This window comes from Saimiri boliviensis, chromosome 8 (genome assembly GCF_048565385.1).
Source record: "Saimiri boliviensis isolate mSaiBol1 chromosome 8, mSaiBol1.pri, whole genome shotgun sequence".
Classification (NCBI taxonomy): Eukaryota; Metazoa; Chordata; class Mammalia; order Primates; family Cebidae; genus Saimiri; species Saimiri boliviensis.
The window spans coordinates 35,651,887-35,671,236 of NC_133456.1; the positions used below are offsets into that span (position 1 = coordinate 35,651,887).

The 19,350-nt window shown below is 39.7% G+C and overlaps 1 protein-coding gene across 4 annotated transcripts in view; it reads right to left on the reverse strand.

Annotated features, from left to right (window-relative positions):
* GAP43 (growth associated protein 43) overlaps positions 1–19,350 on the reverse strand; it is a 455,759-nt gene that overhangs the window by 45,486 nt on the left and 390,923 nt on the right. The gene's annotated exons all lie outside the window — the stretch shown is intronic.

The window sequence follows — 19,350 nt, forward strand, 5'->3', positions numbered from 1 at the left end:
CAATGGCATGATGTTGGCTCACAGCAACCTCTGCTTCCCAGTTCGAGCAATTCTCCTGCCTCAACCTTCCCAGTAGCTGGGATTACAGGCGTGTGCCACCATACCCAGCTAATTTTTATATTTTCAGTAGAGACGGGGTTTCACCATGTTGGCCAGGCTGGTCTCAAACTCCTGACCTCAGGTGATCCGCCCACCTCTGCCTCCCAAAGTGTTGGAATTACAGGCTTGAACCACCTCGCCTGGCCACTGGCATGATTTCATATGTATTTCCTTTCCCCAGCTCAGTGTTGCTCCATGTCAAACTTAAACCAACAATTTTTAAAGACATACTTTGACAACTCAAATCACATTTACAGGCTGGGTGCAGTGGTTTACACCTGTAATCCAAGCACTTTGAGAAGTGAAGGGAAAAGGATCACTTGAGCCCAGGAGTTCGAGACCATCCCTGGCAACATAGTGAGACTCCATCTCTACAAAATATTTTAAAATTAGCCAGGTACAGTGCATGCACCTGTGGTTCTGGCTACTTTGGAGGCTGAAGCAGGAGGCTCATTTGAGCCTGGGAGGTCGAGGCTGCAGTGAGCTGCTGTTGTGTCACTGCACTTCAGCCTTGGTAACAGAGTGAGACCCTGTCTCAAAAAAGCAAACAAGCCAGAAACAAAAACAAAAAACAATTCACATTCACCCCAGGTTTTTATTAAAGAGCTCTGAAAGATATAGGGATTTCAGGGTTTTTGAGGAGGATTTTGTATAAAGTTTTATGGTTTTAAAAAGATATTATGCAAAAGACTAGCTTCCCCCAAGTTTTAAGCCTGATAAGGAAATTAATAAATGCAAGACAAAAAGTATAGTAAAAGTTTAAACCATAAATCCTATCAGAATTTTATGCAAAATGTAAATGAGTTCCAAGTCTTTAAGGGATTTGTTTAGAATGTGACAACTTACAATGCTGGTCACAAAATAATGTTTAACTTTCTCCTGCATGTGATCCAACATTAGTAATAAACATACCAAGCATTCAAAATCTGAATAAAAAAAGACCATTATTCTTGAATTTTAAAAAATGATGGAAACCCTGTTTCTCTTTTTGAAAAAGCAACATATATTCACTAAGTCACAATTCCGTATTTCCAAAGCAACTGGGAACCTAAAATGTGTTTACATTATCATCAATAGAGCCATCTTAGTACTAAAGACAAGAGACTAGCATAGAGATTTATACCTTTTGATGGCAACATTTGTAGCATAATATACACTGCAAATGATAATTTCCCACATGAAAATTAAATCAGAGGATAGGAACAGCAGGTATAGTTACAGAAAGAATTGTGTAGGCAAGTACACAAAATTCTATCCAGTTCCATTATTAACTATGGTGCCCCTACATGGCTACTGATAGTCTCCGTTTTAAAATCTCTTTAACTTTTGAGCATTGAACTTTTGCTCACTTTTGTGAACACCGTTCTAGGGGAAATAACAGCAGTGAACAACACAGCAACTTTCTCTCAAGAGGCCACTAATAAAAGTGTGTTTATCATGTAACATGTTCTATGCCTGGTCTCATTCTTGACCTTTGCTCCAGTTTAGGAGGTAAACTAATACAGGACAACTCAAGACAAGTTTTCCACCTGTCAAACCAGCTTCTGCTAATCATGATGTGGGACTGTTAGACATTCCTTGGACAAGCATACAGACCTCTTGCTGCACAGGACCATCAACATACCAGTGATACACAAAAGTATTTTTGAAAATGAGCTACATGTAAGAGTAAAGGCAGGTTTGATAATTTTCTCAGTAAAATTCAAGTCAATTTTTTCCTTCTTCCTTAGTTAACCATGCATGCATACACACAAAGATTAAAGGAGTATGTTAAAAGCACTTGGGAGATGCCCATCCTGTTCCCTCCTCCACTGCTCAGTTGTCTGATGCACTACCACCTTCTCCCTATCCTGCTGTTCTTGCTGACTCCTACTCAGAGGAGCATAGCCCAGGCTGAGACACGGGAGCAGCTGTCCCTGCTAGGAGCTCTCTCCTCAGGAATGGAAGCATAACCCTGTAAAATTAACAGTTGTGAATGGAGCATGGAGCCAAGATGTTGGTAATTTATTTTACTCTACCTTGAGGATTCTGAATGAAGCACCATCTTATATTGTAGGACACCTGCACTTGGGGTATTGATGCCAACTGGTTCTTTAAAACAAATACTGCTCTTTGTGAAACTAGACAAATCAATTGTTTCAGAAGGGGTAGGTGTGCACAAAAGACTCTAGTGACTCAAGAAAGCTAAAATTTTAGAGCTCTGTCTTTTCTTCATGAACGCAAAGCATAGGGGGATGAAACTCTTGAAGAGCTGAAAATCACAAAAAGAAAGAAGATGGGAGTCTACATGTATAAAGAAATAAACCACATGGGTAAAGAAAGGGCCATCAATTCTCTCTCTCTCTCTCTCTCTCTCTCTCTCTCTCTCTCTCTCTCTCTCTCGATTTCTTAGAGCATCTGTAACTTTGATTTTCTAAATGATCAGAATTTAAGCTTCTGAACACAGTATCTACGTTAAAATGACTTTTTAGAAAGGATGAGACTAGACTAGGGTACCAAGATTATGAGACAAATCTCACCTGAACCCAGAAGTATAAGAAATTCAAGGGAAGCCGGAGTAAGCAGAAAGGGGGAGAACCATGAAAAACAAGAATTAGGAGTGAGAATTAAAGCCAGGCTTACAAGAGCCAGGTACCCAAATAAGTGACTACACCCAAAGAGATGCTCAAAGTACTCCACAGGCATGTAGCTCACCTTGGAGACACTGCTGGACTTCATCATTATAGATTTAAGAAAACTAAATTTTAGAGATTAGTTGGAAAAAAAGAAGACAATACAAGCTTTTCCAGATACAGTGTTAAAGAGATAGCACACAGGGAAAGGAAAGGAGAAGAAAGGGAAAGGGAGGGCAGGGGAGATGAGGAAACGAAAGAGGGGAGGGGAGGAAAGAAACAAGGCTAAAAAGAGGTCAGACTTCAGTGATTGAACAGAGACACCCAGAAATAAAAATATTTCAAGTTAAAACTGGGTGTGAAGCTAGATAGCACGGGATTGTGTTTGTGTGTCTTTCTTTTGTACTTTCAATTGAATTTATTAATATTCCTTAAATTACAGATTATTTCCTGGTAAAATTCTTTTCACAATACAGTACTAAAGGTAAGTGGACTGGGAGTGTATTTTGTTAAGAAAAGGAGAAAGAAAATATTTCCCAAAACTGGCTATGTGGAGTAGCCCCAAGTTCTGAGAACACTTTGACCCTTTCCCCATTAGAAATAGAAGAGCTTACTTAAGACAAAGGACATTCAAGCTCAGAAACCAAAGACCACTCAGCACATTCACAACAATACTTTCACTTTCTAAAAGGGACAGCTCTGGCCCTGAAAAGTTAAGTGACTTGCCTAAATTCATACAGCAAGTGAGGGAGGCAGCAGCCCAGTTTGTGACCTCAATTCTTCTCCCTTCCCATCTACATCCAAGTCCAATGTTATTGCATCGCTGACCTGGAATAGGTTGGACTTACTTGTAGCAGATAGTCCATAAGGCCTCATGTCAGCATTCTTGTTCATTTATTCATTTAAAAATACTTAGTGCCTATGTTAAGCACTATACAAATGCTACTGAATGGAAGGATACTGAGTCTACCCACATAGAATCCTTTTGAAAATACACTTAAATCACATCATAGTAATTTAACAATCAGTAACTTCCCAGGAATTTGCAGTAGACATCTTATCTTACACTCATCTTTCCAAGGAAGGCTCACATTCTAAAACTGTGAGTTACAGATGGAATGTCTGAAAAGGGAAACCTGGCATCTAATGGCTAAGAAGTCAGCTCATAAATGTCACTAAAGATAGATTTATTTTTTTAAACTAAGTCTTGCCACAAATACTCTTTGTAATAAACTTTAATGTTTCTGAGGGAATTTCAAAATTATTTCATTTTTATATGAAATTGTTGATATCTGTGAATTAAGAGGACATTCTAATGCAGTACATTGTAGATAGGAAGGGTATCATTACAAGTTATCATAGCTTTTCAGGAATCTTTATTGCTGTGGCTTATTATGTTCTACTGATTGGTTTGAGAGCTCTGCAATTTATGAAGTGTTAAAGGAAGCCAAGAAATAGGACATCCCTGCTATTTAAACAAACATTCAAATCTCAGATGAGTATTGCTTGGAAAATGAAGAGTACCATTACATTAACTTGTTGACACTAATAAAATTTCTAAATTCATTAGATGAATGAACAATAATTTTAACTGATATTTAAGAGTTACCAATAAGAAAACCAAATATAAGAAGTAATTACTTAAATATCCAACATTGTCACTCTGGTCTTCTTTTCCTTTGGGGAAAGGAGGAATGGACAACTTAAGATTTATTCTACAATGTCCAAACATTTGCATTAAATATGTTACAAAAGAGCTCTAGGCAAAAATCCATGAATGGCTCACTTTCAGAACTAAAAATAACATCATCCATTCATCTGGGACACCTCAATGCATTTCACTTTTCCCAGTTATCATAGGAACGCCTCAACCTTCCAGGCAAATTAAAACTTGGCCCTGTATCTACTTCTGCTAGCTATAAATAGTACTATTATAATATTTAATTTTTTTAAAAAACAGGATTTAATTTTAAATGCATTACAAATCATCGATGTACACAAATTCTTCTTTCTGAGAATATGTTTCGTAAAGCAAAATATAGCCCATTTGATCAAGCAAAGTTATTTTTGAGAACAAACTTGAAAGGTTGTAGATATCCTAAACAATGTTTTTTTAAACATGCTACAGTTTCCATGCCTATCAGAATCTTGTACAGCCTATGAAGGAACCAGGATAAAATGTTGATAAATATAAATGAAATCTAGGAATTACCTACTATGGCTCACTTTATTTTTTATTAATAAACTATTGAGGTGAAATTCACGTAAAATTTCACTGTTTTTCAGCATCATTGATATTATGGCAATTGACTTTAGGGAAAACTGGCAAGTATTAAAGTAGTTCACAGTGGAGCTTCTGTACTTTCTTTAAATCTAGACAAAGATCAAAAATACAGTAAAATAACCCTTATGGAGGAGAGAGAGGACTGTGGGCCAGCCTTCTCCAGTTCTATAGATGGAATGTCTCTGCAGGTTTCTGTCCAAGTGCAAGGAAGAAAGTGCCATTTAAAAAGATGAATAAGCACAGCTGGGATATACCAGATCCCTCAACATGCAGTCGGGTTTGAAGACCTAACTAAGGGTATGAGGGGAATGGGGAGCAGGATGCACAGAGAAGCAATGAAACTGTGTAAGAAAACAAAATATCTCATACTATAAACTGTGGTAGTATGTTAACTTTTCACATAAGAACTGGTGATCAAAAGATGGGTCTTCAGTCCACTTTCATGTGTTGTTTATTCAGCATGTACAGCTTACTTGTTTCCAACACAGCATGAGGTGGTATCTTCAACATGGTATAAAGCATTATCAGGTTAGAACTCAGCTTCTAGTAGAAAAAGTTATGTTTTATTTTATTTTGTACATTTATAACCCTATTATATCCCACAAAGACATAGAAGAGGCGAAGAACATACTGCAATTGATGCCTTCAAACAGATAAAAGTCAGCCTTTGAGAAATACCTTGTCTGTTTTACTTACAACTGAATGTCCAGTTTCTAGAATGGTATCTGTTACAAAGTAGATGCTCAATTAATATTTGTTGGAGGAATACAAATTGGAGCATTTCTATTAGTGCTATTTCAGAAAGATGATGATAGGTGAAGAAATCTGGATTTTATTTTGTCAATTTTTGTTAAAACCCTTCACTTCTCAGTGGTGGAATTCAAGAGCATCTGACTACAACAGGTATTTGGTTCCCCAGTTACAGAAATTCATAAGCAGAAGTTTAACAAGGAGAGAAATATCAAAACTGCAGAAACACCATTGATCATAATAATAAACAAGCACTTGAGAATAACAATATATCTAAGATAAAGACAACTTACTCATATTTATTTATCTATTGACTTGTTAAGAGTCATATCAATAAAATTATTTTCCTCTCTCTCTCTTTGCCTGTGTGTGTGTGTGTGTGTGTGTGTGTATGCATGCGTGTGCATGCGCTTTTTCTTTTTTTTTAGACAGGGTCTTGCTCTGTCACCCAGGCTGGAGTGCAGTGGCACTATCTCAGATCACTGTTGCAGCCTCAACCTACCAAGCTGAACCAATCCTTCTATTTTGGCCTCTCAAGTGGCTGGGACTACAGGCATGTGCCATCACATCCAGTTAATTTTTGTATTTTTTGTAGAGAAGGACAACACTTCACCACGGCCTGTATGCTTTTTCACTAGAAAAGCTTGTGAAAATATTCATGGGAGATTGCTGTAGAATTGCTTCCCTCTATTTGTATTTAATCTGTGTATTGCTCTCCAAGGCTTAAGGGGAGTCGTCTGGGAATAACTAGTTCCTTAGTTATTCAAGGAAGGAAGTCTCCTTCCCTAAACTGGGGTTGGAAGAGCCCAGTGTTGCCATGAGGCCCATTATTTATGCTGGTCATGAACCAAGGCACAAGCCAGACAGAATAACTTGACTAAACTCGTCTAGAAAACTTTTGGGTATAGCAGACATAGTTAGGTATAAGTTACCTAACTGAATCAAAGGTCAAAATCACTGACATTCAGGAAAATACCTATAGGAAGTCAGCCCTGGGAGGAAGCATCTCTATTTTTGAGCAGTGGGAGCAAATCCTCTGATGAACACTGCCACTGCCAAAGTGTATGTTGACCCCCTCAAGAAGTGACATGCTCAAAGGACAGAAGGGCTGGCAAAGTGAGGGGGACACTAGATTCTGCTCTCAGAGAGGTTTATATGCCTTCAGCAGCCACTGTGAGCTAGGAAAAAAAGGGTGGAACTCCCCACCACTCAGCTAAAAAGGCTATCACAGACCAGTACGTAAGAGGGACTGCGAGGCTTCTTCTGCTAGCAACTGAAGAGAGAAGAGTTGCAGGCAACCAATGCATCAAGAAAAAGTCAGAAAGGCAGTCTACCAGCAGACAACCCCCAGGACCACCACCAGAGGTGAGTCTTTTCCAGTTGAAAGGCCCCAGGAGCAAACCACATGCCAAGCTCCTGAAGACGGTCAGAGCTTGAAATGTGACCAGGAGGAAGAGAGCCCCAGAGCCCAGGGAACTTAGCATAAAACAATCTTCCTTCCAGATAAGACACTGCAAAGTGTCTCTTGTTGGACACTCAAAAATGCGAGATGCAATAAAATAAGTATTTACTTAAATTACTATAGTTTTCCTACTATAACAAATAAGATTGTTGATCTTTTTTTTAATTAAACCCCCTTCATAAGTTACAGTCCGAGTCAGTAGGTACTTGAGACATTTTGTTCAATGAATAAATGAGTGAGAGACTTTTCTCACCCACTGTACCACACACCCTTCTTCAAATATTGTCACTCTTAGTCCACTTCTCTGTCTTTTCCCTCTTAGTTCTCATGACCATCTGCCATATGTTTTTATTTTATTATTAAATGAATCTTCCCTTGGACTATAAACAATCTGAGAGCAGAACTTTATCTGTTTTTTTTTTTTTTACAATCTTCTAAGCTTCCGTGGCTAAAATCATGCTGGCACATAGTTGATACTAAAAAATATATATATTTTTAGTTGTTGTATGTCCACATGCCATCTGTATTGCTGCTCAGAGAGTGTGTAAATGGGCAGTACTCAGCTCACTGGCTGGGTGTCCTCGCTCCAGGTCACTAATGCTGGAGCCTTCATCAAGTCACTCTCCAGAAGTCATCTTCCTCTATCTTCTTACATATGTAAGTGCACAATATATACATTTAGTATTTCAATTCAGTCTTCATGATGATCATGTGAGGAACAAACCACTGTACCTGTTTTATAATCAGCACAGATGAGGAACCAGAAAGGAGCCCCGTGTCATCCAGCCTCTCAGTGACAAAGCCCATGCTTAGCCCTGCTCCTACAGAGGTCAATATTCCCTGGTGCTTAAGAGCATGGGCTGTGGAGTTAGACATCTGTAAGTTTGAATTCCAGCTCTGCCACTTACTTGGCAGATCCTGACCTGGTGCAAGTCAGCTTTAGGTTCCTTATCTGTAGGATGGGGGAATAACAGAACTATTCCATTGGGCTAATACAAGAATCAAATGAGTTAATGTACATAAAGCACACAGCACAGTCCCTGACACATTGTACATACTCTGAAAGGGGTGGTTCCTGCCATTATTCTCATCATAATTATTGCCATCATCATTATTCTCTCAGAGTAATTTCTACAGCATCATGACACTATATTAAGCCATATTAATGAGAAAGATACCAGAGGAGATTTGGTCACAAGACAGTATTCATCCTGATGGTTGTAGGTATCTTTACTCAGAGAGTGGAAAAGCTGTTTCTTAACTCTACAGTACTACTGAGCTATCTATCCTCAGAGAGATAAGCAGAAAACCGTGCAAAATGTGTCATAATACTCAACTCTGTTCTTTCCTATCTTGCGAAGGGGGAAGATCTGTTTACGCTGTCAAAGTTAAATCACAGTCCCACTCTACTATCACCTGACATACAGCAACTGATTCCTTCTCAGTCTTGTCTACATTATCCATCACCAAAATCTTCACCTAGTACAGCAGCTTGGTGATAGAAATTCATTGAAACTAGAAATCCATTCATTCCCAAAATATGTGCTCTTCACCTGACATCCCCCAAACACACACACACACACACACACACACACACACACACACACAAACGCATTTAGCTACTATTTCATATACAGTATCAGTCCCATTGATCCAACTATATCCCTCACGCATCTAGTAAAACAATTGTCTCTGCAGGTTCTGAGAGCTACTCTACGGGCTTATGTGTGGTAATACTCAGGCCTGGTAAAAGTTGTAAATGAAGCTGCCAGACATTTTCTAAGGAACTAGCTTAGCAGCATCTGGTACTGAGGGTCCTCATAATTTAAAATTGCCAAGTGTATCCAGTGCGCCTCCGTTGGATATTAGTAAAACCCAAATATTATGTACCTAGCATATAGTAAGGATACACAATACGATGTCATCAGAATGCATGCTAAAAGTCTAGTTGGTGGGAGATAGAAGGAATTTAAGATACCATTTGCCAAAGGATGGGGTTGGGGGAAATGACAGTGGCTTAAATTTATGCATTACAGGTTATGAAGTACTTTCTACTTAAAAATGTTCCTCAGAGAATTATAATGATGTCGGCTAAGCAAGTGTTCTATTCCCTTTAAAAAATAAGGAACCACGGATTGTGGAAAGCCCCACAATTAGTAGAATGGGCCTTAAACTTAGCTCTCCAACCTCTTATATTTTAAGGAAACTAACAGAAAATTCAATCTAAGAATTCAACACTAAACACTCAAAAAGTATTATTGAATAAATGGCAATCCTAATATCAGTTCTAGGATTAATTGAAGTAGTTTTAATAACATTGATCTATATTTCAGATATTCTGAAGGGGGTATCTCCAAAATCTTTGTGTAGGAGGCATTAGGGGAAAGAACATGTTGGCAAGGGAGAGCTGAGTGATTTTTCTTGAAACTACTTGTATAGCAAGCATATTGCTTTTTTGAAGTATACCTATTTATCTGAGGGGTCTGATGCGATGATCAGCAGTAATTTGCACACACCTTAACATTCTATATTAGTCACCAGGTAACTGATTATCTTTACAGAACAGTATTTGAGAAATCTTAAAAAACAAAACAAAACAAAACAAAACAAAACAAAAACAAGCAAATACATTTCTCCCTGATTCTAGGAGGTATGTTGTTGTATTCTTCCATGTGTAGAAAAAAACAACTGAATGTCTTTTTTGGGGACTGGGGTGGAAGGGGATGGCATCAGGTACAGGGCATGTGGTTTGAGCATGCATAGATTTCCATTTTAATTAGATTTCTATCCCCAAGCTGCTGGGTAGTTTAAGGACAAATATGCAGGACCCTAGAAAAATCTGTAACTGTTAACTCTCTGGATCTAAGTTTGTTCTTGTTGCTCATGTTGCTATTGTCCATTGTTCTTATTTTCTTGACATCCTCTTCTTTTTTGGCACTGAGTTCTCTCTCGAAGATCAGTCATTGACACATATTGATTACTTGTTACGTGGCATGGTTTGTGGGTCAAAAGATCTGAGTTTGAGTCCTGGCTCATGCACTGCTTGAATGTATAGCCTGGGATAAATTACTTAATTTCCCTGAGTTTCAGTTTTCTCATCCCCCATATTATGAATCCTAGTACCTACTGTACAGATTTTTTTGAGGATGAAAAAAAATAGTATTTGTAAAATGTCTGGAAGAAGACAATACAAATGAAGTGAGAATTGCTACTTTCTGGAGACCGGGGAGTGAGTGAATTATATGGTAAAAATATTTTATAGTTTTCTTTTCTCTGATAGCTCCATAAAGGGATGTTTCAGGGCTATTTGCACTTTAAAAAAGTACCTCCCCCCAACACATATAAAAAAGCAACCTTTAAAAGCAATGACATAAAATACCTCCATATCCTTGGAGAACATAATACTAACAACAAATTTTAAAATTATATGCCCAGCACTCTTCTAAGCACTTTATTATATTTTTATATATATATATATATATATATATATCCCCAAATATATTTATTATTTATAGTTTGTATATTAACTAAGTTCTAGGACCAAAACTATACAATGGGTACTATTATCTTATAGATTAAAAGACTAAGTAGAGAGACATTAATTAAGTAATTAAGTAATTTGCTCAAAGTCATACAGCTAGTAAGTGGCAGAGCCAGGGTTTGAACCTAAAATACTTGTATAGATTACATGTGAGGTAAAATTACCCTAGGAAGCCAGAAAGTCAAGAAGCCAAGTGAATGATGAGTAGGTTGATTTGCTCTCTGAGGTTTTTCCTCAAGCCTGCCAGGCAAGGTATAAAGTGGAGTTCAGGGTGGAATAATTCAGGGCAGGACTTTGTCATCACCAATGTCTGCTGATGCTGGCCTAGTTCACTGTCTAAAAGACTAGGCTGAAGAGCTGTCACTCCAATTTTATCTTCCTGTTTTGAGATTTCTTTACAATAGAAAAGTAGAAATAAAATTTTTAAGCACGGGCTGAGGTGTTATGACCTCGTCACCCAGGTGACACGGTGACTCATTTTCCTTGTGAAGATTTTGACAGGGAAAATTCACACTTGAGATGTTGAAAACATCCCAGAACCCAGAAATATAAGACAGCAGGAAAAGCAATACTGGGAGAAGAGGGAAGAAGAGGGCATCAGGTCAGGAATTACAGCTATTTAATAAATGAGAAAAGCAATGGATCGACTAGAGTCAGCCTTACGCATGCTTATCAGAAGGACGGGGTTAAGCAGGTGGTAAAGAGAAGGTTCTGCGATTTATTCCTGAGTGTATGGATTTAAATTCAGCCTGAGTTCCTGAATTAAACATTGCTTTTTACTTGAACCAACTATTTCTGTTCCTTTTTTCATAATTGTAGTGAGGTATATAAGGAAATCCATCTAGAACTGTTTCATGCATGCTGTACAAGTTGCTCTGAATCTAATGATACTCAAAAAATACCATATTATTTATGCAGCATAGATAGTGGTGGAAAATGTTCTTTAGGTTTGATGACTGTGTGGTTCATGGTACAAAGCACCAGCACACCTCCCACTTTGTGGTTCTATGGGGGAGAAACACTGAATTCTTTGGCGCCATCAAAGAGAGAAAATTCTCTTTGTTTTGGAAACCAGGCAAGCAAATTTTATAACTCCTGAATTAACTCATATAAACCTGCATTCAGGGAATAATAATAATAATCTAATCTTTGAATGAAGGAAATTGGCTAAATTTGGGTAAAAATAGGAAGATATTGTCTAATTCTGCTGTCTTGAGGTCAATGAAAACAACTTTCTACTTGACATATACACCATTATGAGATGTGTCATAACCCTCTCATAAGTGATGTCACATGACTCAAAGGGATGTACAGAGCACTGAGTTAGCATAATTCCAACAATAGGGAGCTTAACAGATGTGTTGCTGCATGAAAAGTGCTAGAGACTTTCCTGAGTTCAAGAGGTCATGTAACCACTCTTACCAGGATTCTGATTCATCAGAAACCAAGGATTCCCCATATTACTGTATCAGCTCCAAATTACACCCAAGACTAGGAATAAATGATTCCTAGAAAAATCCAGTAGCCAACTATCCCTGTGGTTTGCAATTTGACAGTTCCTAGGTGGAAAATTTCCTAATTTCTCCCCAAGCCAAATTTGCAAGTCAGACACATCAAAGCCCAGTGAGCTGAACAAACCAAAGTTGCCTGGTACCTCTGCAGCCTTTGGTAAATGAGTATACATCTGTGTGACTATGCCATGATAGAGAAGCACCCAAGAAACATACAACAGAAGGTTTAAATCACTCCAGAGAATCATGGCAATAAGAGAGGTGGCTGGTGGCAATAGTGCAGTGGGTATGCAGGGAGGACCTAGATGAAGATTCTCCTCTTATCAAATGTGAGAAGTTCTACCTAGGAGTACTATTCTCATATTTTAAGGTTTAAAACTGACAATAAAAGCTAACGCTATAACATTCAATTTAAGAAGCTCTCTTCCTTAGTCTGTTTTCCACTCTGTGCAGTCTATTTTATCAAAGTAAGCTAAAATAGAATTATGGTTTCAGTGCAATATGCCCTTCCACTTCCCTCCCCCGCCCCCACCAAAAACAAACTTTAGATATTCCAATTTCTTATCAAGCTAAGAAGATATGCATTGCTTTGGCATTTGAGAAATTCATGAAATGGTCCCAATCTGCCCTTCCTAGTTATCTTACGAGCCTGCCTTGTGGTTTGCAATTTGACAGCTCCTAGGTTAAAAAAAAAAATTCCCTAGTTTCTCCCCAAGCCAAGCTTGCAATTCAAAGTCATACCAAAGCCCAGTGGGCTTGACAAACTAAAGCCAAGTCAAACCACACAGTTCATAAGCTCCACACTTCCCAAGTTCAATGTCCTTATTTACGATGTAACTTTCCTCAAACACCTCTCTGCCTTAAGTGTCTGCTAAAACCCTATACATTCTTCAGGACTCATCCCAATCCCCACCTCCTTGGTTTTTCTTGCATTGCTCCACTTGGACAGTCCAGGAATCAGCAACCTTTCTTTCTACAAAGGGTCAGATAGTAAATAATGTTCATTTTCCGGGCCATATGGTCTCTAAGTAATTACTCAACTATGTCACGATAATGTGATATAAGTTACAGATGATATGTAAATTAATAAGTGCAGCAATATTCCAAATATAACCTTACTTACCGACAGTAAAATTTGAATTTCATGTAATTTTAAGGTGTCACAAAATATTGTGTTTTGTTTTAATTTTGTTTCAATCATTTAAAACTGTAAAAGCCATTCTTGCCCTACAGGCCATAGTTTGTCAGCCTCTGGGAGAGTTTGACTTCATGTCAACCTCCCATTACATCCATAGTTGTATTTCTTTTTGTATTATAATTATTGGTGTGCTTACTTCTCAAAGCCTTCTCAAAGAAGTAAGTACTTACTTACTTCTCAAAGCCTCCACTATTCTGTAAACTCTTTCAAAGCAGTAATACTGTATTATTAATAATAATAGAGGCTAGCATTTATTGATCACTTTTTGCTAGGCACTGAACTAAGTATTTTACACGGAAAATCCAATAACAAATGGATATTATAGTTATAATGTATAAAATAGGTATACAATATAAAATAGTTTTACAGATAAACTAATACTTGGGTGGTTCCATACTTAATACATGGTAAAGCTAGGATTTGACTGATCCCAGAGTCCAACCTTTCTACCTCTCTGCGATGTGCCTCTGTATCACTGCTTCCTATATTAAGGTCTTAATCAATGCCTGATGAGTGTATATTATAGTTTGAACTAAATTTTGTTTCTTTCCTTGACAACAGACTATGAGAACGATTAAAAATGTGCTCACAAGGCAACTTCAAGAGCCATGGTGGAGACACTTCCAAAGCAGGCAAGCTGCAGAAAACCGAGAAATGGATGACGCTGAAGTTTGCCTGCCTTAGAAGAACCTCTGCCCTGTTATATCTTAGTGGCTTGCTCAACTCAGATGCTGCACAAAGGCACTTAGAACTGAATCTAGGCGTCACATGCAGAAGTGCAGGACAGAAGAGAGTGGTGAAAAAAACGCAGAAAAAACTTGCTGAGCTCCAGTAGAAAGGCCAGGCTGGTGAGCTAGCAACATGCCAGCTGCACTCCCAGCTGCAAGGGAGTGCAATGAGCTGCAGCTGGGAGGACACTTGTGGTGGGAAAGAGTTTTTTTAAACCATCTGAGTTGAGTAGATTGCTTATGTGTGAAAGAAATGTTTTGTGAAACCAAGTTAAATGATGTTAAATCACTAGACAAAGGATTACACCCTCCAGCTCAAGACACCTGACTCTAGGGACTATTTCTAACAATCTCAGATCTGGATGAAGACAAGGCAGTGAAAAGTACCCAGATTAGCTAAGGGAGCACAGTGACCTGGCAACAGAAACAAAAAGGGCTTCTTAAATCCCCAGGGCTTCTGCCTCAGCAAGAATGAAAGACAAGGAAGAAAGATGCTGTCTACAGCCTAGCCGTTCCAAACATGGACCAGTAACATCTGGATCACTAAGGGGAGTTTGGGCTGGCAATGCAGACTGTCACCCAGCCCCAGGCCCACTGAGCCAGGATCTGCCTTTTAACAAATCTTTTGCACATTTAAATATGAAATATACTAGCCCACAACACTCACACTAAACACTCCTGAGAAACTTACAGTTCTTTTTGAATATGTTTAAATAAAAGGACAGTTTCAGAGGTGCTCTGTTATAAAATTCACAGAAATAATTAGCAGCCAAGTAAGCAATAAAAGCCAAGGATTAATAATTAGGAGGCCAGGGCTATAGACCTCACATATCCCAACCTGACTCCAAAGTGTCTTCACTTTTCTGGGCCTGTTTCTTTGTCTGCACATTTAAGGGAGCTGACTAGGAGATTTAAGACAAACATTCAAAGTTAAGTTTGAATTATGTGCAAATGTATGTATGTTCTGTTTCCCTATTTCCCTAGAAAAGAAACATCTGAGAAGTTATCTGTCATCTTATTCTAGTATCTGGAGTGGACAGTGTCTCCCCCACATTATGGCCTGTATTGTCACTTACCTTCTAAAATTTTACATATATATGTATATGTACATCATGAGGATCACCAAATTGAGATAGCACCAAACTTCTCTGCTGGCCAGCCTCTCATGTGGCAAGACCCTTGACTCTGCACAGTTCAGGATGACTTGACCTGTATGCTTCCGTGAACTGCTAAATAAATCACCTCTACAGGAAAGCAGACACTATCCTTAGGCACCTAATTCCTACCCTCTCAGAATACAGTAACAAACCCTTCATGATTCAGCAAAAAGCTAAACATTCCCCCAAAACCTCTGCAATGAAAAAGTGAAGGATTCGAAATTTGTGAAGGATACTTCACAAATTTTAAAGCCAAGTTTTCAGCTGTGTTGAAAATTTGAATGGAACTTACTATCCTAGTTGTGGGGGAGGGGGCTGCTACAAATAAATAATCACTGTTATCCTCTATCACAGTTGGTTTCCGCCTATTTAAGAAAAAGAGGTCAGAAAACACAGAGGGAAGGTTTTAATTCTCATAAGCTTCCTACACTCCTCACTGGCAAATGCATTATTGTCTCTCTACAGCTCGTCTATACTCCTTGGTCTCTTTAGTCATCAGCTCCTAGGGATGGGGACCCATTCTGACCCTAAGAAGCTTGCTGCCTGACACCTTGCCCTTCTTCTCTTTTCTTTTTAGATTTTATTTTAATTTTTGGCTCCCCTTTCATGTGGACCCGAAGCCACTTACAGCCTGTGACAAAGCCCATCACATCGCTGTGTTCAGTGTTCATTCACATTATTGAATGAATGAACAAATGCATGCTGGTGCCATGTGTTTCCAAGCGAAGAGGAAACCTCACACCAAGTCTAAATTTGGCAACGTCTACAGTCATCTCACTTCTTTCCACCTGCTTCATTTACGCTCTTCCCCGCCAAAAAAGAAACTTGTGTGCAGTTGTCTATAGAATCTACATTTCATACTGAGAAATGGAAAGTTCAAATTAAAAAGCCTAGAAAACTTTTTAAAAATAGTAAACATAATGAAGGGCCATTGTTTTCCAAATGGAGTCTCTGGCCTTGACTCCTTAGATGTTTTTCTTTCCTGTGCTGTATTCTAAAGACAGGGCATTGCTGTTTAGTTCCCAAAGGTCCCTTTTGCTGACATAAAGAAACCTTCTTGCCGGCTGCTCTTCCTCTCCCCTGGCCCAGATAGAGAAAGAGGACAAACAGGTCGAGGGGTGCTAAAGTGCTCTTTGCCGCCTCCAAGCAAGGAAAAACTGGGCGGGGCGAGAAGGTTACTTTTAAGTGACCCAGCTTTCGCTCCTCTTCCCCAGCCGCTGCGTAACCTTGGCTGACCCAGGACTGCTCAGTCCCCGGAAGCAGGCTGCGGTTGCTGCTGCGGGCGGGAGGGGCAGCCGAGCGGGCCCAGAAGGGCGGAGGAGGGAGCCTCACGCATCGCCCCTGGGTGCCCTCCTCCCGCGGAAAGACCTGGGGCCTGGGCTGAGGCTTTTGCTCGCCAAGCCCCTGCAAGAAGGAATTATCCCCCAAACAAGAGATTGTGGAGATTGGTTAAAAGGGAACTCCCGGGTGTTCCGGGGAGCAAGAGGCCTTCCCAGAGGTCTGTGGAATTGGAGGAGCGGCCCCACGGACCGCGATCGCCGGGTGGCTGCCTCTGGGGGGCTCTAGGAGCCGCGGACGGAGGCCGCGCCACGCCCAGCAGTCCCCAGGGTCCTAGCCGCCTCGGCCCCGCCCGCAGCCCGGTCCGTGGCCCGTGCGGTGCGGGCGCAGAGAGCGGCTGAGTGACGGCAGCTGAGGAGAAACAAAGAGATGAGATCACACTGCAGAGCCGCCGAGGGAACGCCTAAAGAAGGCAGAAAATGAGACACGAAGAGGGGCTGATGGAGTCAGAACGCAGAGGGCGGGGCCGGAAGGCCAAGGCAGAGAAACGAAGCCCTGATCTGGAGAAGGGAAACCAGGCAGTTTGTAAGCCCAAGCGTAAGAAAAGAAGTGGGGAGACAGAAGACAAGCCAGAACCAGCCCTGCTTTGGGAGGAGGGGGTGTAGTTTGCTTCAGCCCTTTCCTCTGCTGCCCGTCACGTTGTTCTCCAAACTCCCACGATTTGTGTCAGTTCTTTAAATTGTATTTTGTTTTGTTTGAGTTTGGGGTCTAAGTATGGGCTTCAGGGTATCCCTGAATCGGTATCCCTGTAGTAGTATGCAGTGTATTTGGTTTATATGATTATTTCACTGTTGAATGTTCATAGCTTTTCTATATGTCGAAGGTATTTAACACCCAAAAGAAGGTTAACTGTTAGTAGGCTGCACCACTGTGGAAAAGAAACAAACAAACAAACAAACAAAAAAACGGAAAACACCGAACATGGAAATGTTACCAGGGATAAGGAATTTAGTAATACCTTGTGTCTTTGGTTAATCAGATTAATACCTGTCATCTAATCAAAATAAACATTTTTGGCTGAGTACATGACTCACGCCTGTAATCTCAGAACTTTGGAAGGCCGAGGTGGGGAGGATTGCTTGAGCTCAGGAGTTCGAGATCAGCCTGGACAACACAGGGCAATCGAATAGTGTCTACAAAATATATTATTTTATATATTATTAATATATGTTTTTTGTGTGTGTGTGTGTGCACGCGCGCGCGCGTGTGCCAGGCGTGGTGGCTCACACCTGTGATCCCATCTACTCAGGAGGCTGAGCTGGGAGAATCTCTTGAATCCAGGAGGTCAAGTCTGCAGTGAGCCATGATGATGCCACTGCACTCTAGCCTGGGCGACAGAGTGGAGACCCTTTCTCAAAAAACAAACAAGGAAAGATAAACATTTTGAAGGCAAGAGGCCAAAGGCAAGTAAGTTTTTATTTGAGGGAAGACCGAAGATTGGATTATGGAAGACCAAGGGGTAGGGAGAAAAGCCCACCAGGCACTGCCCCAAGGCATGGGCTCCAGAGAAAAAGGACTCCTGGGCCTTTTTTTGGTTTGCCTGGGGCTCCTTGAGGCAAGACACCAAAGGAGCAAGGCTGAATCTCATTATATAAGATTATTAACTAGAAAAGACTAGTTTGTTCTAGGGCCATATATGGCTTCTCGGCCTTTTGGCTAAGATCAAGTGTTCTAGGGCCATACTTGTACTGGTTAGCTTCTCACTCAACTGTAAGTTGATTAAGGGCAGTGACCTTATCTGGTTTGTCATTTTAATAGCAGCTCCTAGCATAGTCTGTGGGACTTAATAGGAACTGAATAAATATTTGCAAAAGAAATTAATGGATTACCAAGTGAGAGGTAGTCGTCTCCCTACCTCCCCCCGTGAACCGATCAATACCCAAGAGGCCCTGGATCGGTTTCACCATCTGGTGGTAACTATGAGCAATAGGCAAAATCTCACCCAGTGTTTCTTTATTCTGCTCGGGGGTGAACACACACCCAAGCAGTCTTTCTCCTTAGACCTAATCAACTCACCTCTCCTACACTTCCACTTTAGCTCATCACCTGCTTACATAAGCCAGTCATTTCCTCTTTTATTCTCTTTTTATCTGTTTTCTCTTTGCCCTTCCACCCCATGGTGTTTCTTCCAACCTTTGCCCATCATAAGAAATCATTTTATCCATTCATCTTTTCATTTATCTTGAAAATCTCATTATGACACAAAAGTACCTTATACAAAAGAGTTTTGCTATAATTTTTATTCTCAGTACTATGGGGGGGGGCAGCATAATACCTGTAGACTAGAAAGGGGAAATTATATATATACACAAATCTGTGTGTATATAGTTTTTTATGTTAACATTTTTTTCAAATAAAATTATACATGAAGAAATGGTTCTACTACACTCCAAAGCCCAGTAACATTATTTTCTTCTATGTCTCCATTGCAAATATATAGAATTTCAGTTATATTTTGGATCAATCTGAGTTTTACAGACAAGTCTGGAAATTTTATGTTATTTCTGTGGGGAAGGTGTTTTATGTTTCAAGTTTAACAATTCACCTTTGAAATACAAACCATTTTTTACTAGAAAATTGCTTTTTAAATAAACTTCTCTAAGGGGCTGCTCCACTGATACTAATACTTTTACTTTCTCTATTATTACAAAATTGAAGTTCAGATAGATT